We start from the raw sequence: 18,376 nt of genomic DNA, 5'->3' as shown, positions 1-18,376 counted from the left end.
TTGTATATCTCTTGAAATATTTGTGGTAGAGTACTGGAAGTTGGTATAGAGTTATATCAAATACTTCCATACTCATGGAGAAAATGGGCGGTATTGGAAAAGAGGGCGTGGCACCTCCCATCTTATATATAAAAAATAAGTACAAGATTTCAACCAAATTTTTACGGCATAGTCGGGCTATTATGCAGATGGTTTGTGTTAAGTTTCCCCGAATTCGGAAAAGGGGGCGTGGCACCACCCATACTAACAAATCATCTGGTATTTCTCTTGAAATATTTGTAGTAGATTACTGGAAATTGGTATAGAGACATATGAAATAATTCCATACTCATGGAGAAAAATGTGCGGTATTGGGAAAGGGGGGCGTGGCACCTCCCATCTTAAATAAAAAAATAAGTGCACGAATTCTACCAAATTTAAACGGTATATTCGGACTATCATGCAGATGGGTTATGTGAAGTGGGCCCGAAGTCGGTCCAGCGGTTCACGATATATGACAGTTTATGTCTGTCTCATGAACTACGTATATGGTACAACCGCAGATACATGAAAAATCGAAAACATAGTGAAAAATTGTTTCTATAATGTGCTGTGTTTATTTTTTCTTCGGATAAATTAAGTCAAGTATAAACATGGCTGCAAGTTTTTCAATAGGGATTTTGTAGAGCCAATGGAATGAAAGTCACCACAACACAACATATCTGTCATTTCATCGTATTATCAAAAAGGTGGTGTACATTAATATTCGGTTTTTCTATTTTGGACTTTGGGGAATCAACACGTGTATTTAATATAGTTCTTAATTCATATTTCATTTTATTTTTTTTTCGTCAATTTCAATATTTTTTCACAAATTTGTTGCAGCGTTTCGTACGAAAAGTTTGAGTACACTGGAAATTTTCCATGCAGGTATTTCTCCTCATTGATTTATAGTGAACAAAACCATTGTGGAAAATTGTGGCTGTGTTGTGTTCTTTGGCTTCGAATGAAGTTTTTTCAAGTGCTCTTTTACTGTCGATTGTGAATTTCATTTGATTATTTTAAAAAAAGTGCGTTTACCATACGATTTATCGAATTCGTTCCTATGCATTGAGTTTTTCGTTCGCTATTGAATAAAATGCCACGATCCAGTCGTTCAAATATAGGCCGACGTACGCGTCTTGCGAACATGATGTTATCGCAAAGAAGATCGCAAAATGTTGAGGAGCACTCCCAACAAAATGAAGTACGACGTGGACGGTATACAGCTGTAGAATCACAGCGTCCAAGAAATCCACCACGAGCCAGTCGTTAAAATATAGGTCGACGTGCGCGTCATGCGAACATGATGTCAACGCAAAGAAGATCGCAAAATGTTGAGGAGCACTTCCAACAAAAGGAAGTACGGCGTGCAGGATTTTTCATTAATTTTTCAATATTTTACAATATTTGGTGTAGAGAAGCACACCGGGGTACCGCTAGTTAATTAATATAAGATTTACTTGTATACTTGAATTACTAACCCTAGACTTACCTAGATACTATACTTACCTGTTTACTTAATTCACTTGTTTTGTTTAATATACTTACCCGAAACACCTACCTGACTTTCATACCGGATTTACTTACCGGACATACTTACCTAAATTACTTACCTTACCTCTGTTTCTTTATACTTACCTTAGATCTAAGATACACACCTACCTAGTTGCTTAAGTAAATACATATACTTACCAGTTTTAGAGATTAGGACTTAGTGTTAGGATGATTAATTTTAAGAATATTTAGGTTAAGAAATGAAGTGTGAGTAAATTAATTTTTAAATGGGAATGCTGACTCTCTTTATTTAGGAAGGCACATTAGGGACTTTTATTGTGGGGCTACTAAAATTAGGGTGCGCCAGTAGCCACGGATGAGGGTGGGCTAGCACCGGGCGTCACAACTCCACCAGTGGCGCCCTTTTATTCGGCCGAGGTTTTCGTTTTGTTCATTTTCTTTTATTTCAGGGTTTCTAGTTTGGATTTTGTTTTCTTTTGATTTTCAGTCTATTTTAAATTTTTAATTTAACGTCTTTTTCAGCTTTTTTTTTAGTTTGTGTTAACGGATTTTTTTTTTGAATTTTTGAATATTTTTCTTTTGCATGTCCGTCCGTTAAGACGTTTGACAAGGCATGACTTTTCTCTGCTATGGCGCAGGGAACAGTAGTGAGGCAAGAACCCCGCCCAGCCGACATGACTAGCCACAGTGCACCCCATTGTGTCATGCCGCCTTCACTCACTGCTGCTCCCAATGTATGCGTATCATAACAACGCATACTAACATACGTGTTCGTCTCGGCGATGTTTATATAAAGGTTAGTAAATATAGTTAGGTTAACTGAATTACTAAATATGGGTATCAATTGAAATGGTTTTGAAAGGCTTCATTTCTAAACAACATGCGGCAGGGTTACCACCTGTTTAAAAATTAAATTCAACTTTAACTAAGGGAATAACAGACAATTTTTTTTTTATAATGTTGCTCAAAAATTTGTTTTTATTGTTAAAATGCGTATGGACTTCCTTGAGATATAAGTTACAAAGAAAATGATGGAAATAATCAATTTTATCTTGTAAAGCAATGGATAATAAATGTGTAATTGAATTCTAAAACAAAATTTGTGTAAAAAACTATTTTAGGATGATGATGAGTGCCAAGATTCTTCATCGGACCCTTCTTCCTCTTCTGAAGACTCTCCAGACTTCGTGTCATCCTTGGCTCATACTAGCTCTCGAGGTTAGTGAAATTTTTGGCAAATGTATAGAAAATTTTGACAACTGCAAAGATTGGTGATGTGTATAATTTTTCTGCCCCAAATTTAAGCAAAAGCAATAAAATATTAGAAAATGGAGTTTTTGGTGGTGGCCAAAACTAAGAAGTATTACACTATATTAAATATTTCTTGTAAATGAATTTAATTAATGTTTTAAAAGCTTTAATTGATTCAAATTAAATTGATCAAAAGCTTAAATTGATGAGTTGCAATCAATGATGGTACATGTTTTTTTTTTAATATTTATTTCTCTTAAATTTATAGTATTCCTTCTGCGGTTGTTAAAAATTTACTGCTATCAAAAATGATTTAATTTCACACAGCAGATTGGCTAACTGTCTCACCATAGTAAAAATATCATTCACCAGCGTTCCCCGATCCACGCACGCCCTTTGTTTCAAATAACTGAAGTGTAAAATCAAACCAAAAGTCTGCTTCAAATGGTGTGAACGTGACGTGGAAAGTTCGGGAAATAAATTTGTGTAAAATAAAAACATAAAAAAAATATATAAGATTTGTGTTGGTGCCGTTTAATCGGAATCAGTTACGGGTTAAAAAAAAAATTTTGAAATTTTTATTTTGTTTCAAATTAAATAAACTAAAAATTATGAAAAGTAAAGTGACCTAAAACTAGTTTAAGGGAAGTACTGTGGTTAAACAAATTAAAGTATAAAGTGATTGAATCGATACTAGAGGGAGCGTGAAATCGGTATTGCATAAGCCTAGATAAATTTAATTGAATCGAGCTAAATTGATAAAATAAAGTATAATTTATAAAACTACAAATTAAAATAAAATTTAAGAATCTAAATAGAAATTAAGAAAAATCTATAAAATCAAATTAACGCAAATTAAATTAAAACCAGTTAAATTAAATTAAATTGAACCAAATTATATTGAATAAAATAAAATAAAATTGAAGTAAATTAATATAAATAACTAAAATAAAATCAACAAAAGGAAGTCATATTGAGAATAAATCAAATTTAAAAATAATATTAAATTAAAGTAAATAACAGCAATGATAAATAAAAGCAAAAGAAGGCAAATCTATTTAGTTGTAAATTAGTTTTGGTGGAAAATAGTATGTTCCTTTGAACTTCGGACTAAAATCTGTGGAACTGTCAAACTACAATTTTTCTCTCTCAAGTGAGAGTAAAAGGAGAACAGATGCAGAAGGGCACGGGAACGCAAAAAGCACTATTTCCTGTAAAAACGTCAGTCGGTTTGTTTACATGTCATTTGTACAACACTGATTTGGCTGAAATATCACTAAATAATTATTAAAATCTATACATATCCGAATAAAGAGAGTTGGAAATCTGGCTTCTGTGTTTACTTTACGTGGTGACGTTTTCATTAAAACTNGTTGGAAATCTGGCTTCTGTGTTTACTTTACGTGGTGACGTTTTCATTAAAACTTCAAGGGACTCAGCGGCAGTCAAAGTCAGCACACATGATGATCTCAAAGGTCTCTGCTAACACGCAGTATTACTGTTGCCTTATACATGTTATTTTAATGTTTTATTCATTTACTCTTAGCTTATGTTTTTTTTTTTTATTCTTATGTAAAATTGGTTCATCTCTTTGTTTTATGCTTTATTTGTTTATGTTACCGTTTATATGTGCCACATACGACAAACGTTTTATGATTAAAAAAAAGGTACGTTTGTTTGGGAATTTGTCGTATGTGACGCATTTTCAGCACATACAACAAAAGGCATACCCAATCATTAATATTATGTAACATACAACAAAATGCGCACGAAATATCTCAAAAACTAATGGAGATATAAAAAAATGGATTGCATAAATCGAAAGAGCATGTCCAACTTAGTAAATCTGCATCAAAATCCCAAAATCGTGATTTTGCACATTCGTCATCCGTTTTCTGAGGCGACGATATGTATGCGGGTGTGTGTATGCAATGCTTAAGCAAACTGCCAACCACAGGTATATTTAACAAGTAATTTTTAGCAAAAGAAACCCGACTTCAACTCCCATTTAAAAAAAAAAAATATATATATATATATATATATATATATATATATATATATATATATATATATATATATATATATATATATATATATCTAATGATCCGCTGATCGGATCTTAACCAATCTTAACTTTTCGTAGAAATGGTATAGAAGAGTTAAAAATCAATATCTTTCTACCAGAAAACTCAGTTTGTCAGCAGGAGATTCCCAATAATAATACCCAATTGTTTATTTAACCATTTTTTATCGCAACTATAATTTATAGGTCCGCCAAAAACTCACATCAACCCCGAAAAATGCAATGGGGCGACTAATAACAAATCTTTAGTATTAAAAAAGTGGTTAAATAAACAATTGGGTATTATTATTGAAAGTATCCTGAACAGAACCAGGGTTTTCCGATCGAAAAATATTGATTTTCAAGAATTCTATACCATTTATACGAAAACTTTTATTTTTCCCATATAAAATACATGGAAAACTTTGAGCGCTTTGAGCGACCTCTAAATACTTTTTGATTTCAAAATAAAAAAATAGGGGTGTACTTTTTTCGATATAGAACCGACTTTACTGTTTTTGGACCACCCTAGTGTACATACATACATGCATGCATTTACAACATTGTAGTGGCGCGAATGTAGATTTGGAAAATACCCAAAGTATAACAATACTAAATGTGATAGTAGGGGAGGCCACGATGCTAAATCGGGATTTACTCGAGCGTCATTTTGACCTGAAGAAAAAAAAGGTCATGTGATGTTTCTCTATCCAATGGTGGGTAGAGGATGTACAGGCTTCCAAAATTGTAAAAAAAAAAACAGTTACATGGATTTACTCGAGCACGTCAGATGTTGATAGTGAATAAATCAAACGTGTTTATCATGACGGAAATATGCTAATCTGCCGGTTTGCATGGTGGGGATGGGCGCACGGAAGGGTCCAAAATGGGGGACAAAAAAATTTACTCGAGCGCGTCAGATATTCACAAGGGATGTTAAATGGATCCGAATGAACCTCCCATTCAATAATCTGACGATTCAGATATGACGCAAGCTCGTGGCGTCTTCTTTTTATTTATTTATTTTATTTATTTATTTAGTCTACAGAAAAATGTTTTCTTACAGACAGTTGAGATAAAAAGAGTTAGAATATTTAAGTATGTGTGATACATTACAGAGTGAAATAATTATAAATATTAACTTGTAAAGATAACAATGATATTCAATAGCAATTTGGGTAGCTGGCGAGGCCTTGTCTCCAGTCTACTTTTGTGTGCGGCGGGCGGAAAGACCTAGTTTCCGCTCCGCCCTGTTTACAGGCCGTTGATCATGGTCGGAAAGGCCGAGCTTCCGATCCATGTTCCCGTAGTCGTTACTTTGTAAGTGAGGCAGGCGGAAAGTCCTAGTTTCCGCTCCACGCTATAGACGAACTGTTGGGCGAGGTCGGAAAGGCCGAGTTTCCGATCCCTGCTCCTATTGTCCTACGCGGTCGCGGAAATATACGAAGCCGTTACAATTGTACTAAGCAGTCATAGATATTGTGTAATTTTTTCGTTCACGGTTGCAGATATTAGTTTATTTAGTTAACTTGTTGAGCAATGTTTTCTTTATTACAAAAAGCGATTCAGATATGTCGATGCAATCATAATGCTTGTTAAAATCTTGGCATAAACACCGAAAAGCATCATGCATTTCAAAGTTTGATTTACAAATACTCAACACAATAGGTTTAAAATGTCTCGTGGGTCTTGTAGGAATACAAAAATTTATCTCACTCAGTAAAAAGGGACTACTGACCATCCCGTTCATTAATTTAATTAAAAAAAGAACACCAAGCATCTCTCTACGACTCTGAAGCGTCGGCAAATCTATAAGCTTCAGGCGATCCTTGTAGGGTGGGAGATTTTTAGACGAGTCCCAACATAAATTTTTGAGGGCAAATAACAGGAACTGTTTCTGCACTGATTCGAGCCTGTCACTATGAATTTGATAGCTAGGATTCCATACTATAGATGCATACTCCAAAATCGGTCTAACTAGAGAGGTAAAGAGAACTTTAGTGACATAAGGATCGTTGAACTCCTTGGCCCAGCGCTTAAGAAAAGCCAACAATCCTCTAGCCCTAATCACGCAGGAGTTTATGTGAGACTTGAATTCTAGTTTCGGATCCATAGTTACACCTAGGTCAATGAAATTGGTCACTTGCTCAACATTGTGGTCAGATATCATATACGAATTTGGATAGAACGATTTTCTAGAGAAGGTCATGAATTTACACTTTTTCAAATTTAGTGACATGGAATTTGCTTCACACCATTCGAAAATGCAGGTTAGGTCAGCTTGCAAATGCTCCCTATCTTCTGCAGTACTAATGTACTTAAAGAGCTTAACATCATCAGCGTACATTAAGCATTTCGAGTAATTCAACACCTTAGGAAGGTCATTTATAAATAAAATAAACAAGACGGGACCAATATGGCTGCCCTGAGGTACGCCGGATGTGACATGTATTGGCCGGGAGGTACAATTTTTAAAAATTACTCTTTGTTTCCTATCCACTAAGTAAGAAGAAAGCCAGCTGAGAAGAATAGGAGGGAAGCCAATTCGATCAAGTTTATATATAAGGGTTGAATGAGATACCTTGTCAAATGCCTTGCTGAAATCAGTGTAAATCACGTCCGTTCGAAGATTGTTTTTAAACCCATTAGACACATAAGTAGTGAATTCAAGAAGATTGGATACAGTTGATTTACCTTTGCAAAAACCGTGTTGCGATAGATCAATAGCAGAAGTAATAGAGTGAGATAGTTCTTCCGTAACGATTGCCTCAAAAACTTTAGCAATAGCACAAAGCTTCGCAATTCCTCTATAGTTTACGATGTTAGTCCTACTTCCATTTTTATAAAGTGGCAAGATAAACGAATCCTTCCAGGAAGATGGGAAGACACCCTGTTTTAGGGAAGCATTAAAAATATTTGCCAGAGGCTTATACAAATACTCTGCACAACTTTTAAGAACACTTGTGGGTATACCGTCTGGGCCAGCTGTATATGAAATTTTCAAACAATTCAAATGAATGAGGACGTCCGCAGCAGATATCGATGGAATTCGGATACAATCAAATGATGGCAGATCGAATGGGTAGCTAGATAGATTCGAATTCAGTTGGGAAGATGTAGAACTGGCAGAGTAGTTTGACTCGAAGAAACCAGCAAACATATCGGCAATAATATTTTCGTCACTGGAGACTAAGTCATTTAACTTCAATGTTGAGGGATAACCGTTAGTCTTACGCTTTGTGTTCACAAAGGCGTAAAACGATTTGGGATTAGAAACTATATTGAGTCGAACCCTGTTAATATAATTATTGTAACACTTTTTGTTCAATACATTGTATTTATGCCTAAGAATGGAGTACGCGGAGTAGTGAGAAGACAAGCCAGATTTTTTAAAAAGCTTAAATGCTTTGGATTTTTGATTTTTTAAGCGTTTCAATTCGCCAGTAAACCACTGAGCGTTAGACGTTACGTTAGCTGCCTTAACAAGAGAAATGATTTTACTTAAAATATGGCGTAAGGAATTGCTAAAATGTAAGGCACCATCTTCAGCATTCCCATCATACTGGGGCCAAGTTATCTTCGATATCTCTAACCTAAGTTTATTATAATCTGCTGTTTTAAATGAGTAACGCTCCGCCCTTGATTTTTTACTGATAAAGCAACATGAGTTGCGTGAATTTATCAAGGACAATTCTAGTGGTGGGTGGTGAGAATCAACAGGGGTAATCAAAGCATAGCTAGGGGCTATTGTGACGTTGGAAACATCGTCCACAAAAACTAAATCCAGACATTTACCTAAGTTATTACTAACAGAGTTGATCTGGTAAAGACTAAGATCTGACAGATCGTTCAAAAATTGATTGAAGAGATCACGAGAGGAATTTGGTACTAGAATACCATCTATTAGATCCCAAGAAACACCCGCAAGATTGAAGTCACCCAGGACAATAACAGTATCGGAGGGCTTCACCATGGCATGTAGAGAGAGCAGTAAGGAGGAGTGTTTTAAATAAACAGAAAGGCTCGAGTTAGGTGGTATATAAGCAGCAACAAGATAAACGCTAATAGAATGATATCTTATTCGAACGCAGAGGAATTCAACTTCATCGGTGTCAGTGAACTCAATTTCTTCAGAAGAAAGGTCAGTCTGGACAGCGATTAAGACGCCTCCACCTTTTTTATTTAAACGGTCGTTTCGAAACACTTCATACTTAGGACACAAAATTTCCGAGTTGAACACATTCGGCTTGAGCCAGGTTTCAGTAAACACCAGTACTTTGAAGTCAAAATCATAGGACTGCAAGTGTAACCTTGATAGCTTTGTGTTCAAACCTCTCACATTTTGGTAGTAAATGCTAATGGTGAGGTTACTTATTAGTTTTTTGATGCCGAGGTGGAAAGCGGAAGTTGAGCCAAATTTTGCCCTTGCGGTCTAGATCTAAATTCAAATTCGCGAATGAAGGCACCGCTTGGCCAAAAAGATGGGCTCATTACTCTATCAAAGCAGTCTTCGGATATGTCTATTTTAAAAGAAGAAATGCTTCTTTCATACGAGAATCTGAACTTGCGTACATGCAACTCATTTGCTATCAGCCTGGAAGTTAAATACCCCTTCACATCATCGACAGTGGTATCTTTTGAAAACCTAGATATAAAGACCGATTTTTTGGAAGGGACAACGATTAAATCCCTCGGGACGGGGTTAACGCAATCGGAAACGGTTTCAGATGTGGTAGGGGGTTGCGGAACAGGGGGTTGCGGAACAGCTGTCAACTTTTTGGAAGGAGCAACGATGGCTTCGGATGTGGTAGGGGGTTGAGATGTAGTTGTGGAGTTTTTGGAAGGAGCAACGACTACTTGCATTGGAACGGTGTTGACGCAATCGGAGATGGCTTCAGATGTGGTGGAGGGTTGAGATGAAGCTGTTGAACAGGAATTTAGTGAGGCTCCAGTAGAAGAAGGACGTGGTTGGGGAGATTCAGTCCGCCGAGGAATCGGTGTGTTAAAGCTTATGAGTTCTTTGTTCATAGCTGGAGTCAAAAGTGGGCGGTTCTGCGGAAGATCCAGGTCCACAGTGATGGGATTCAACACAATATTTTCCACGCCTCTCCTACGTCTCTTAAGACCTTTTCCAGGAGAAGGAGAGGAGGAGGAAGTATCTAATAATTTAAATTCTTTGAATTCATCCTCATACTTCTTGAACTTCTCGTTGAGCAGTTTTAGCTCTTTGCTTATCTCCGAAAATCCATTTCTAGCGGTTCTAAATAGTTTACAGAGATCCACAACAGTTTTTTTACACTTTGGACATGACCAGCGAAGTCCATTGTCTCCAATAATCATATCCAGAACTCTCCCATTAATACCAGCACACTTTAAATGAGACAGTTCATCGCAAAGCCAGCACGCCACAAAACGGTCCGAACCGGCTTTTACATTACATTTTTCGAACAGACAGGACATTTTTAGCGAATTTTATTAAAAAAGAATAAAAATAGCGAAATTAGGAATGTATTGTACGAAAACGTTTCAAGCTCACAGTAATTGGCAGTTTAATAGCTAGTGGTCTTATTTAGTGAAGTTCAATGGTTAGAAACCGTGCTGAACTTAACAGTTTTAAAGCCACTGAGTTAACAAAATCAGCTGTCACCAAGAAAGCGACTGTCGATGATAAACAAAGGTGTGTGTAAAGCGCGAAAGAAAGCAAAATGAACAAACAAATGCGATATTCCTTACACTCTCACGCAAAAGCAACAATAATGCACCAAAACAGGCAAATATGCACGAAGGCCGACTAAATAAAACTTTTCAATCAACGCACTTTATGACTAAATCAAGTCAATTTATTGGAATTTGGCTTCAGTAAACTTTTTACGGTGTGAATAACACAAATTAGAACTGCTTAGCACTTTGTAAACGAGTTAAACTTTGGAAATTCTTTCAAGCGAAAGTTTAAGTGACCGCACAGTACGAACGTTGCCAGATTTCTTGAAGATGAAAAAAAAAATCGTCCTTTGGATTTACTCGAGCCCGGCAGATTTTCATACAGAAGGATCATCTCCATGCCCTTGTCGTCCTGTTCCATAATCTAATGATTATCTGGAGGGGTTTTCTTAATCTGACGGTTTAAAAAAATAATTTCGTTTCTGAGATGCACAGTCAACCAAATATATATTATTGTAAACGCTTATTATTTTTCCGTGCAACTATTATCATGCAGCAAGTCCGGTTCGACTTGGTCGTGAATTTCTTCTAAGTGTTCTAACCGATTTGAGAAATAAAAAACCGGTTTGAAATCAAATTCGAATCAATACACTTTTGAAAATCAGAGCGTATTGAAATATTGAATAACAGCGAACTGGGTCAAAGCGCTTTATGTGTCGGTATAAACAATTAGTTAGTAAAGTTTCTAAGGTTGTATTTCATGTAACACCGTGAGTGCTTTGGTCGCCCATGATTGCGTGATACTATAAGATAATATATAAAGAGTGAGCAAGAAGGGAGCGGAGTTTAACATTTTTCAAGTAAACTTAAGGTTACCGAATTCAAAATTATCTGAAAAATGCGTGTTTTTCTTACATGCCTACAAATTCTTATGCCTAGTGATTTTAGCTAAGAAATTAGTAAAATTCACACATTCACAGTTAAAAAAGTAATTTTAAATTGATATGTGCTACTAACTAATTTTTCTTAATATAATTTAATCGAATACTCCTTCGATTTACGATTATTTCAATCCTAATTCAAACTATTTTGAAACTGGGATTAAAGTAATTGTAATCGAAGACGCACTTAATTATACATGTAATTTCATCGCCCAGCTCAAATTTAGATAAAGGTTTTGATTCGCATATGCACATACTTACATAAATGGGCTATAAAACTGCGTGAGTGCGAAGAGCTTGAAATGCTGGCCGACAGGATGGATGCCCGAAAATTTTACCTGAGAGTTAGTCGACTTACGGAGGGTTTAAAGACCAGGGCGTACTCCTATAAGAACAACAATGGCGATCTAGTCACCGATGTTCAGAACGTACTAAAATTGTGGAGGGAACACTTTTTCACGCTACTGAATGGTAGCAGCACGGAAAGTTGTGGAAAAGAAGAACCCGAGCCCACAGTCGATGATGACGGAGCCGATGTTCCTCCGCCTGACTATGGCGGGGTACGAATAGCAATAACGCGGCTGAAAAAAAACAAAGCTGCTGGAGCTGAGAGTCTGCCAGCTGAGCTATTCAAGTACGGCGGCGAGGAGTTGATAACGTGCATGCATCATCTCTTGTGCAGAATATGGTCAGATGAGCGCATGCCCGACCACTGGAATTTAAGTGTGCTCTGCCCAACCCACAAGAAAGGCGACCCCGCCATTCGCGTAAACGACCGCGGGATTAGCCTTCTAGGCGTAGGTTACAAGGTCTTATCGAGCGTATTGTGTGAAAGACTGAAGCGCACCGACAATGAACTGATTGGGCCTTATCAGTGTGGCTTTAGACCTCTCATATCCACCATAGACCAGGTATTCACAATACGTCAAATCTTGGAAAAGACCCGCGAGAAAAGGATCGACACTCATCACCTATTTGTCGACTTTAAAGCCGCTTTCGACAGCACTAAAAGGAGTTGCCTATACGCCGCTATGTCTGAATTTGGCATCCCCTCAAAATTCATACGGCTGTGTAAAATGACGTTGAGCAATACCACCAGCTCCGTCAGAATTGGCAAAACCTCTCCGAGCCGTTCGCCAATAAATGGGGTTTCAGACAGGGCGACTCCCTTTCAAGTGACTTCTTTAATCTGATGTTGAAGATAATAAAATCTGCAGAACTGAACCGCTCGGGAACAATTTACTACAAGAGCGTGCAATTGCTGGCTTATGCCGATAATATCGGCATCATCGGTAACAAAAACCGCGAAGTCTGCTCTGCCTTTTCCAAGTTGGAGAAGGAAGCAAAGCGAATGAGCCTGGTGGTAAACGAGGGTAAGACGAAGTACCTCCTGTCATCAAACAAACAGTCAGCATATTCGCGCTTTGGCACCCACGTCACTGTTGACAGTTACAATTTCGAGAAAGTAGAGAATTTCGTTTTCTTGGGAACCAGCATTAACACCGATAATAATGTCAGCATGGAAATCCAACGCAGAATGACTCTTGCCAACAAGTGCTACTTGGACTGAGTAGGCAATTCAGGAGTAAAGTCCTCTCTCGACGTATGAAAACCACACTCTATAAGTCACTCATCATGCCCGTGCTGGTATATGGCGCAGAAGCATGGACAATGACAACATCCGATGGCGCGGCTCTTGGAGTATTCGAGAGAAAGATTTTGCGGAAGATTTACGGGCCGTTCCGTGTTGGCGACGGCGAGTATCGCAGACGATGGAACGATGAGCTGTATGAGCTTGGCCATGTCGTTCGAATGGACACCGACGCTCCAGCTCTAAAAGTATTAAACTCGGAACCCGCTGGTTGGAGCAGAGGAAGAAGGAGGCCCCCACTTTGATGGAAAAATCATTTGGAGAAGGACTTGGCTTCACTTGGTGTTTCCAATGGACGTCAGTTGGCACAGAAGAGAAACGACTGGTGTGCTTTGCTGAGCTCGGCCAAAATCGCTTAGGCGGTTACAGCGCAAAATAAGAAGAAGAATAAAACTGTGTACCTAAAAAAAATTTTGAAATTTTTTGGTGGAGTTCTTAAAGTTTGAAATGTGGATTTATGTGGTGCTGGTTATGTAATTGGTCAGATTTTTATAAAAAAAATATAAACATAAAATAAACAAAAGAAAAAATAGTAAAAACTAGTCCAAATGTCGCTTAACTTAATAAGCTGAAAACGAGGGCATATAAAAAGGTGGCAACCCTATTCTAAAAAATAACCCCCACTTTCCCATCTGTTGGCCAAGTCTCTTCGTTTGACCCCTAATATTTGAAAATTGGGCGAACGTTAGAAATATCATAATTTTATAAGCAGGTGGCAACACTATAAATATATAAAATATAACCTTACTGGCCATCTAGAGGCCCCCTTTCATTTGACACTTCCGTTTTGAAAATCGAATGAACGGTTCAAATCTTATGCATTTAACGTAATTGCCTTCGCATAGAATAGTCTAGCCACACCAACTTTTCGCGAATGTTTGACGCAGCATTTACATTCACTTATGAACGAGAACGACAGCAGTGAACGTTTGCGAACGTATCGGTGCAACTTATAGCTACAAACAGCGTTGCCAGAGAAAAATTTTTTTTCCTACCAAATTTTCCTACCATAACCAACCAAAACCTACCAAACATTTTTTTGAGTTTTAATATTTGTTTTCAATGTCAAATTTTTTAGAACCATAGTTAACATAACATTTAGTAAAACTAAATCACAACTAGATTAATAAAAACAAATTAACTGCGTATAACGATTCATTTTACTGTACAGACTTATCCATGGGCACATATGTCTCTTTACACATACATACTACGTATCGTCACTAGATACGAATAAAGACGCGAGCTCAAAAGTTGATAGCGAAAAAAGAGGCGTAAAAAACTTTCGGCGAAGAAAGACTCTTAACATAGGTGACGGCAAATAAAGCCGCGTTAACCTCTTTGACAGCGAAGAAAGACCCGCGGTCAACTATATTTTCGAGTGCAACAGTATTCCCCAGAACTCCCCAAAGAGTTTTTCCGAGCTCTTTATTCGTATCTAGTGACGATATTATTATTACGTCGAAGAAACCCGCGCTGCGACCTAAGAAGATATATTGTGCTAAATCAAAATTGTAATCACTCCAACCTTTGGATGAGGCCATGTTCCAAATTTTAGATGGCGAAGGCAATCGTTCTCCAAGGTGTATCAATCTACGATTCATGCTTCGTGGACAGGCACATATAATATACTCTGGGGTTTCTTTCACCAGCCGACAAACCCTACCGTCTCCACAAAAAGACCCATTTAATTAAAACTGTACGTTAACTTGCAGTGTGCTGTCAGGTAGCCAGTAAGAGTTCTAAGTTCAAGGTGTCTTTTGGAGTTCCTGCTGCATAGTTATGCATATCTTTGATTGTCTTATTCCTTTGACTTCCGCCAGTAGGCAGCAATTTGAGACTATTCCCAGCTAGCTCCTAAGTAGGTCTGCAGTGTATCCTTTAGATGTACCACAGAAAGGCTAGGGACCATGCAAGCGCATTTGGGCTTCACGCTTTGCGAGACAGTCAGCCCTTTTGTTGCCTTCAAACCCTTCATGCGTGACGCTATTGTGGGATCGCAGGTGGTTCAAGAGTTTACAAGCCTTGATGCCATTTTAAAAGACTCTAAGGCCTTTAAAGCTGCCTGAATGTCCGACATAATATTTATTCTGACCTCATTTGCCTTCTACGATGACATTCGCGAACACAGACTTCGGTTGGGAAGACTTCCGCCTAAAATATGGTTTAGTACGAGCCCATTGGCAGACTTTTCTGGAATCTTGGTCCAAGTACGCCATAAATTATATCGCAGATGACAGGTAATACGAAACAACATCGATTTTTCGTCTCTCTTGAAAAATTTCTAAAAATGGACTTGGCACCTTTTCACCCTTAAGTCACGATATATGGATGTCCGTATTGCATATTGGCAATAATAACGTTTGTACTTAGGAGTCAGGTACATTTACATGTTTGTGGCCGCCATTATACGAACGCACCGGTGAAATATTTGTGTAAAAAAGGTTGCTAATATATGGAGAGAACGAGAAGCAATAAGGAATATTTGATACGTTCACGTTCGCGTATGAAATCATAAAGGTATGTACGCGAACGTTCATATATGGCCGATTATTTGACTGGCTACGTTACATTCGTACACATTTTTTCTAAAGTCTAAATCAATTATCCACAAAATAACACAAAACCAACTTGGCTGTTTAGGTGATATGATCAGGCACGGTCCAATCTATGTATCTGTAAAAGAAAGGTTTTAATAAATCCTTGGGTTTCAAAGTTATAGACATGTGCACTGGCTACGTTACACTATTTGGAAGTTTAATTATGGGTTGTGCCAGAAAGTTTGAAATTTCTGCTAGTTTTTCAGTATCTCATCTACAATGAATGCATACCCAATTGTTGTAAATTTTAGTTTTTTAACCATTTTTGCTCATAAAATTTGGGCACTGGCAACGTTACACAAAATACTGGCCACATTACACGTCCGGTTCGCTTGGGCAAGGTTTAACCAAAAGGCTTTGTCCATCCATTTTTTCCGCATTCTGATTCTGTCATCATAAACAACTGTTTGAGCTAAAATTGGGATCTTCTATTGCAGGATTAAAAAATACAACTCGATTATCCTTAAAAATTCTAACTAGGTCAAAAATCCTACACTAAAATGTTTGACAGGAGAATCTTCGTATTATCGTCGCAAATAATATTTATTTAACTTTACTACAAAAACCACTTATGTTTATTAACTTAAAATATGCAAAATCTCATCTAAAGTACCATGTTGTGCGTTTTCTTTTTAATCCCTTCTGAATCATTGTTTTTTTCCAATGCCATCCAAGACAATTTCAAATCAGATACGGTGGTTTCCACAACTTTGTTAACCTTAGATAAAAGAGATGTTAATGCATTTATCGCAGTTCTATAGAAAAGTTCTCACATAAACAATTTTTAACAAAATAAATAGGTTTATAAACTTTTCATAGTCTGGTCTAGACTTGTATCAGATTCTATAAAATTGTAGTGCTATGAGCACAATCACGTATAATGGGCAGATAACTTATCAGATTTATATATTGCCAAAAATCTAATTGAAGTATAGGCAAATATATAGTCAAAATATTAAGAGATAAAGATTTCAAAGGATATTTTGCAAATGTTAGTTTCGCTTTATTTCAATAGAATAGTTGTTAAAATTTAGCAGTATAATGGTCAATACGTAATTGTTCATGAAAAAACTTTTTTAAATATGTGTTATTATTTATTGTTAAAATGAAATGAGAATAGTTATCAAGTCAATAAAAAAAAATTTTTTAATTAAAAGAAAAGCACTGGCCCCGTTACACATATTTATTAGGTAATTGTGCAACGAAGTCAGCTATGATTTCTTTTTTTCCATATAGAACCAGTATGATATCGACAATACTAAGAAAACATGTTATATATCCTTTTGGAAAGGGTACTTAATTGTCCAAAAATCAACTTTTTTAGTTTTTTACTGGCTACGTTACACTTAACATTTGCGGTACATTTCATTATGACTTAATAGGAGTTCTAAACAACTTTTTCGCTAACTTGGAACGTATCCTGTTAAACTAATTTAGTTTCTATCGTTCAGAACTTAATCGGCCAAAATAAATCAAGGAAACCTTATATTTTTGTCCTTTTCCTTGTTGAAGTATCTTAAACTGTTTTTAGGTTCGTGAAAAATCCTTCGACAAAAGGTGCAAAATATTAAATACAAAATGCTTAGACGTGATAAGAATTAGTGTCAGAAGCAGCTGACAGATATAGTGAATACCAATAATGACTAATATGTTCAATATTTGAAAGAAAGAAAAAAATCGGGCTAGTTTACTTTCCTGTAGAATTGGCCATATGAATATTTCCGAACCCTGGTAATTACCATAAAAAATTTTGTAGTTTTTGCTCAAAATCGAAAAATTTTTTCTTATTGCGAAAAAATTTTGAGAAACGTATTTTTTATCAAAAACATAAAAGTAAAATAAAAAATAGAATGCATTTCCACCAATTTTTTCCCATTTTCATACAAAAATCAATGTTTTTGGCGGTTTTCGGTCATTTTTGGATGTTTTTTTGTATGAATGCTGTACTAAATATTTGTCGGATCGCAAAAATAATGTCACACTCAGATTCATCGCACAAAAAAAAGTCCAATAAGAATTTTTAGAGCCATCGAAAATCGTGAAATTCGCTCAAAAACTGGCCCGCCTAAAAATTTGAGTTTGATATTACTTTATGAAATGACCTCACCTAGAGAAATGACTATCACCTATAGAAATCATGATCCAACTACACAAGATCTGACAAGATGGAGCAAAAGAAAAAAGTAATTTTTGGGTTCCGATCGGTTCGTATTAATGTTTTTTAAATTTTAATATTTTAATAGGCTTGTCCGATCTTGCATCCTTTAGTGCAAATAAAACAAAGTTATTCCACTATTGTTGCCCAACGTTTCGCTAAACTCACAAGCATCTTCAGGGGCTGGTTGTTTATTTTCACTGTATCAACAATAAGTACAATAAGTAAGAAAGTCTAAGTTCGGGCACAGCCGAACATTAAATACCCGGCGCAAGTATTAAATATATGTGTTTTCACCTTTCCGAACCCTACCGCTAGATGGTAAGCCGGGGTGTATCAGTTTTGAGTAAATTAGCGTCCTTAAATTTCGAAATATTGCAGTTTCAAGCATTTCAGAAATTTACCGTTATATGAAAAGCGGCCGTAATTTTAGTCCGATTTCAATNGACTAATGGAAACCTACATACCAAATTTCGTTGAGATATCTCAATTTTTGCTCGAGTTATCGTGTACACGGAC

The 18,376-nt window shown here is 36.6% G+C and overlaps 1 long non-coding RNA gene across 2 annotated transcripts in view; it reads right to left on the bottom strand.

Annotated features, from left to right (window-relative positions):
* Positions 1 to 4,721: 4,721 nt before the first annotated feature.
* LOC108372272 (uncharacterized) overlaps positions 4,722 to 18,376 on the bottom strand; it is a 15,606-nt gene continuing 1,951 nt past the window's right edge. Inside the window, exons 3-4 of one of the 2 annotated variants that reach the window (XR_001848835.1) lie at positions 16,104 to 16,197; positions 4,722 to 4,731 (exon numbers count right to left, since the gene is read on the bottom strand). This is a non-coding gene — a long non-coding RNA (uncharacterized LOC108372272). Of the gene's footprint in view, positions 4,732 to 16,092; positions 16,198 to 18,376 lie in introns of those variants that run through there. The other variant, XR_001848834.1, reaches the window with a different exon arrangement.

Source organism: Rhagoletis zephyria, unplaced genomic scaffold (assembly GCF_001687245.7).
Source record: "Rhagoletis zephyria isolate East Lansing unplaced genomic scaffold, Rhagoletis_zephyria_1.1 Rzeph_scaffold_05592, whole genome shotgun sequence".
NCBI lineage: Eukaryota > Metazoa > Arthropoda > Insecta > Diptera > Tephritidae > Rhagoletis > Rhagoletis zephyria.
The sequence above is the reverse complement of the archived record's forward strand: the minus strand, read 5'-3'. Positions and strand labels throughout refer to the sequence as shown.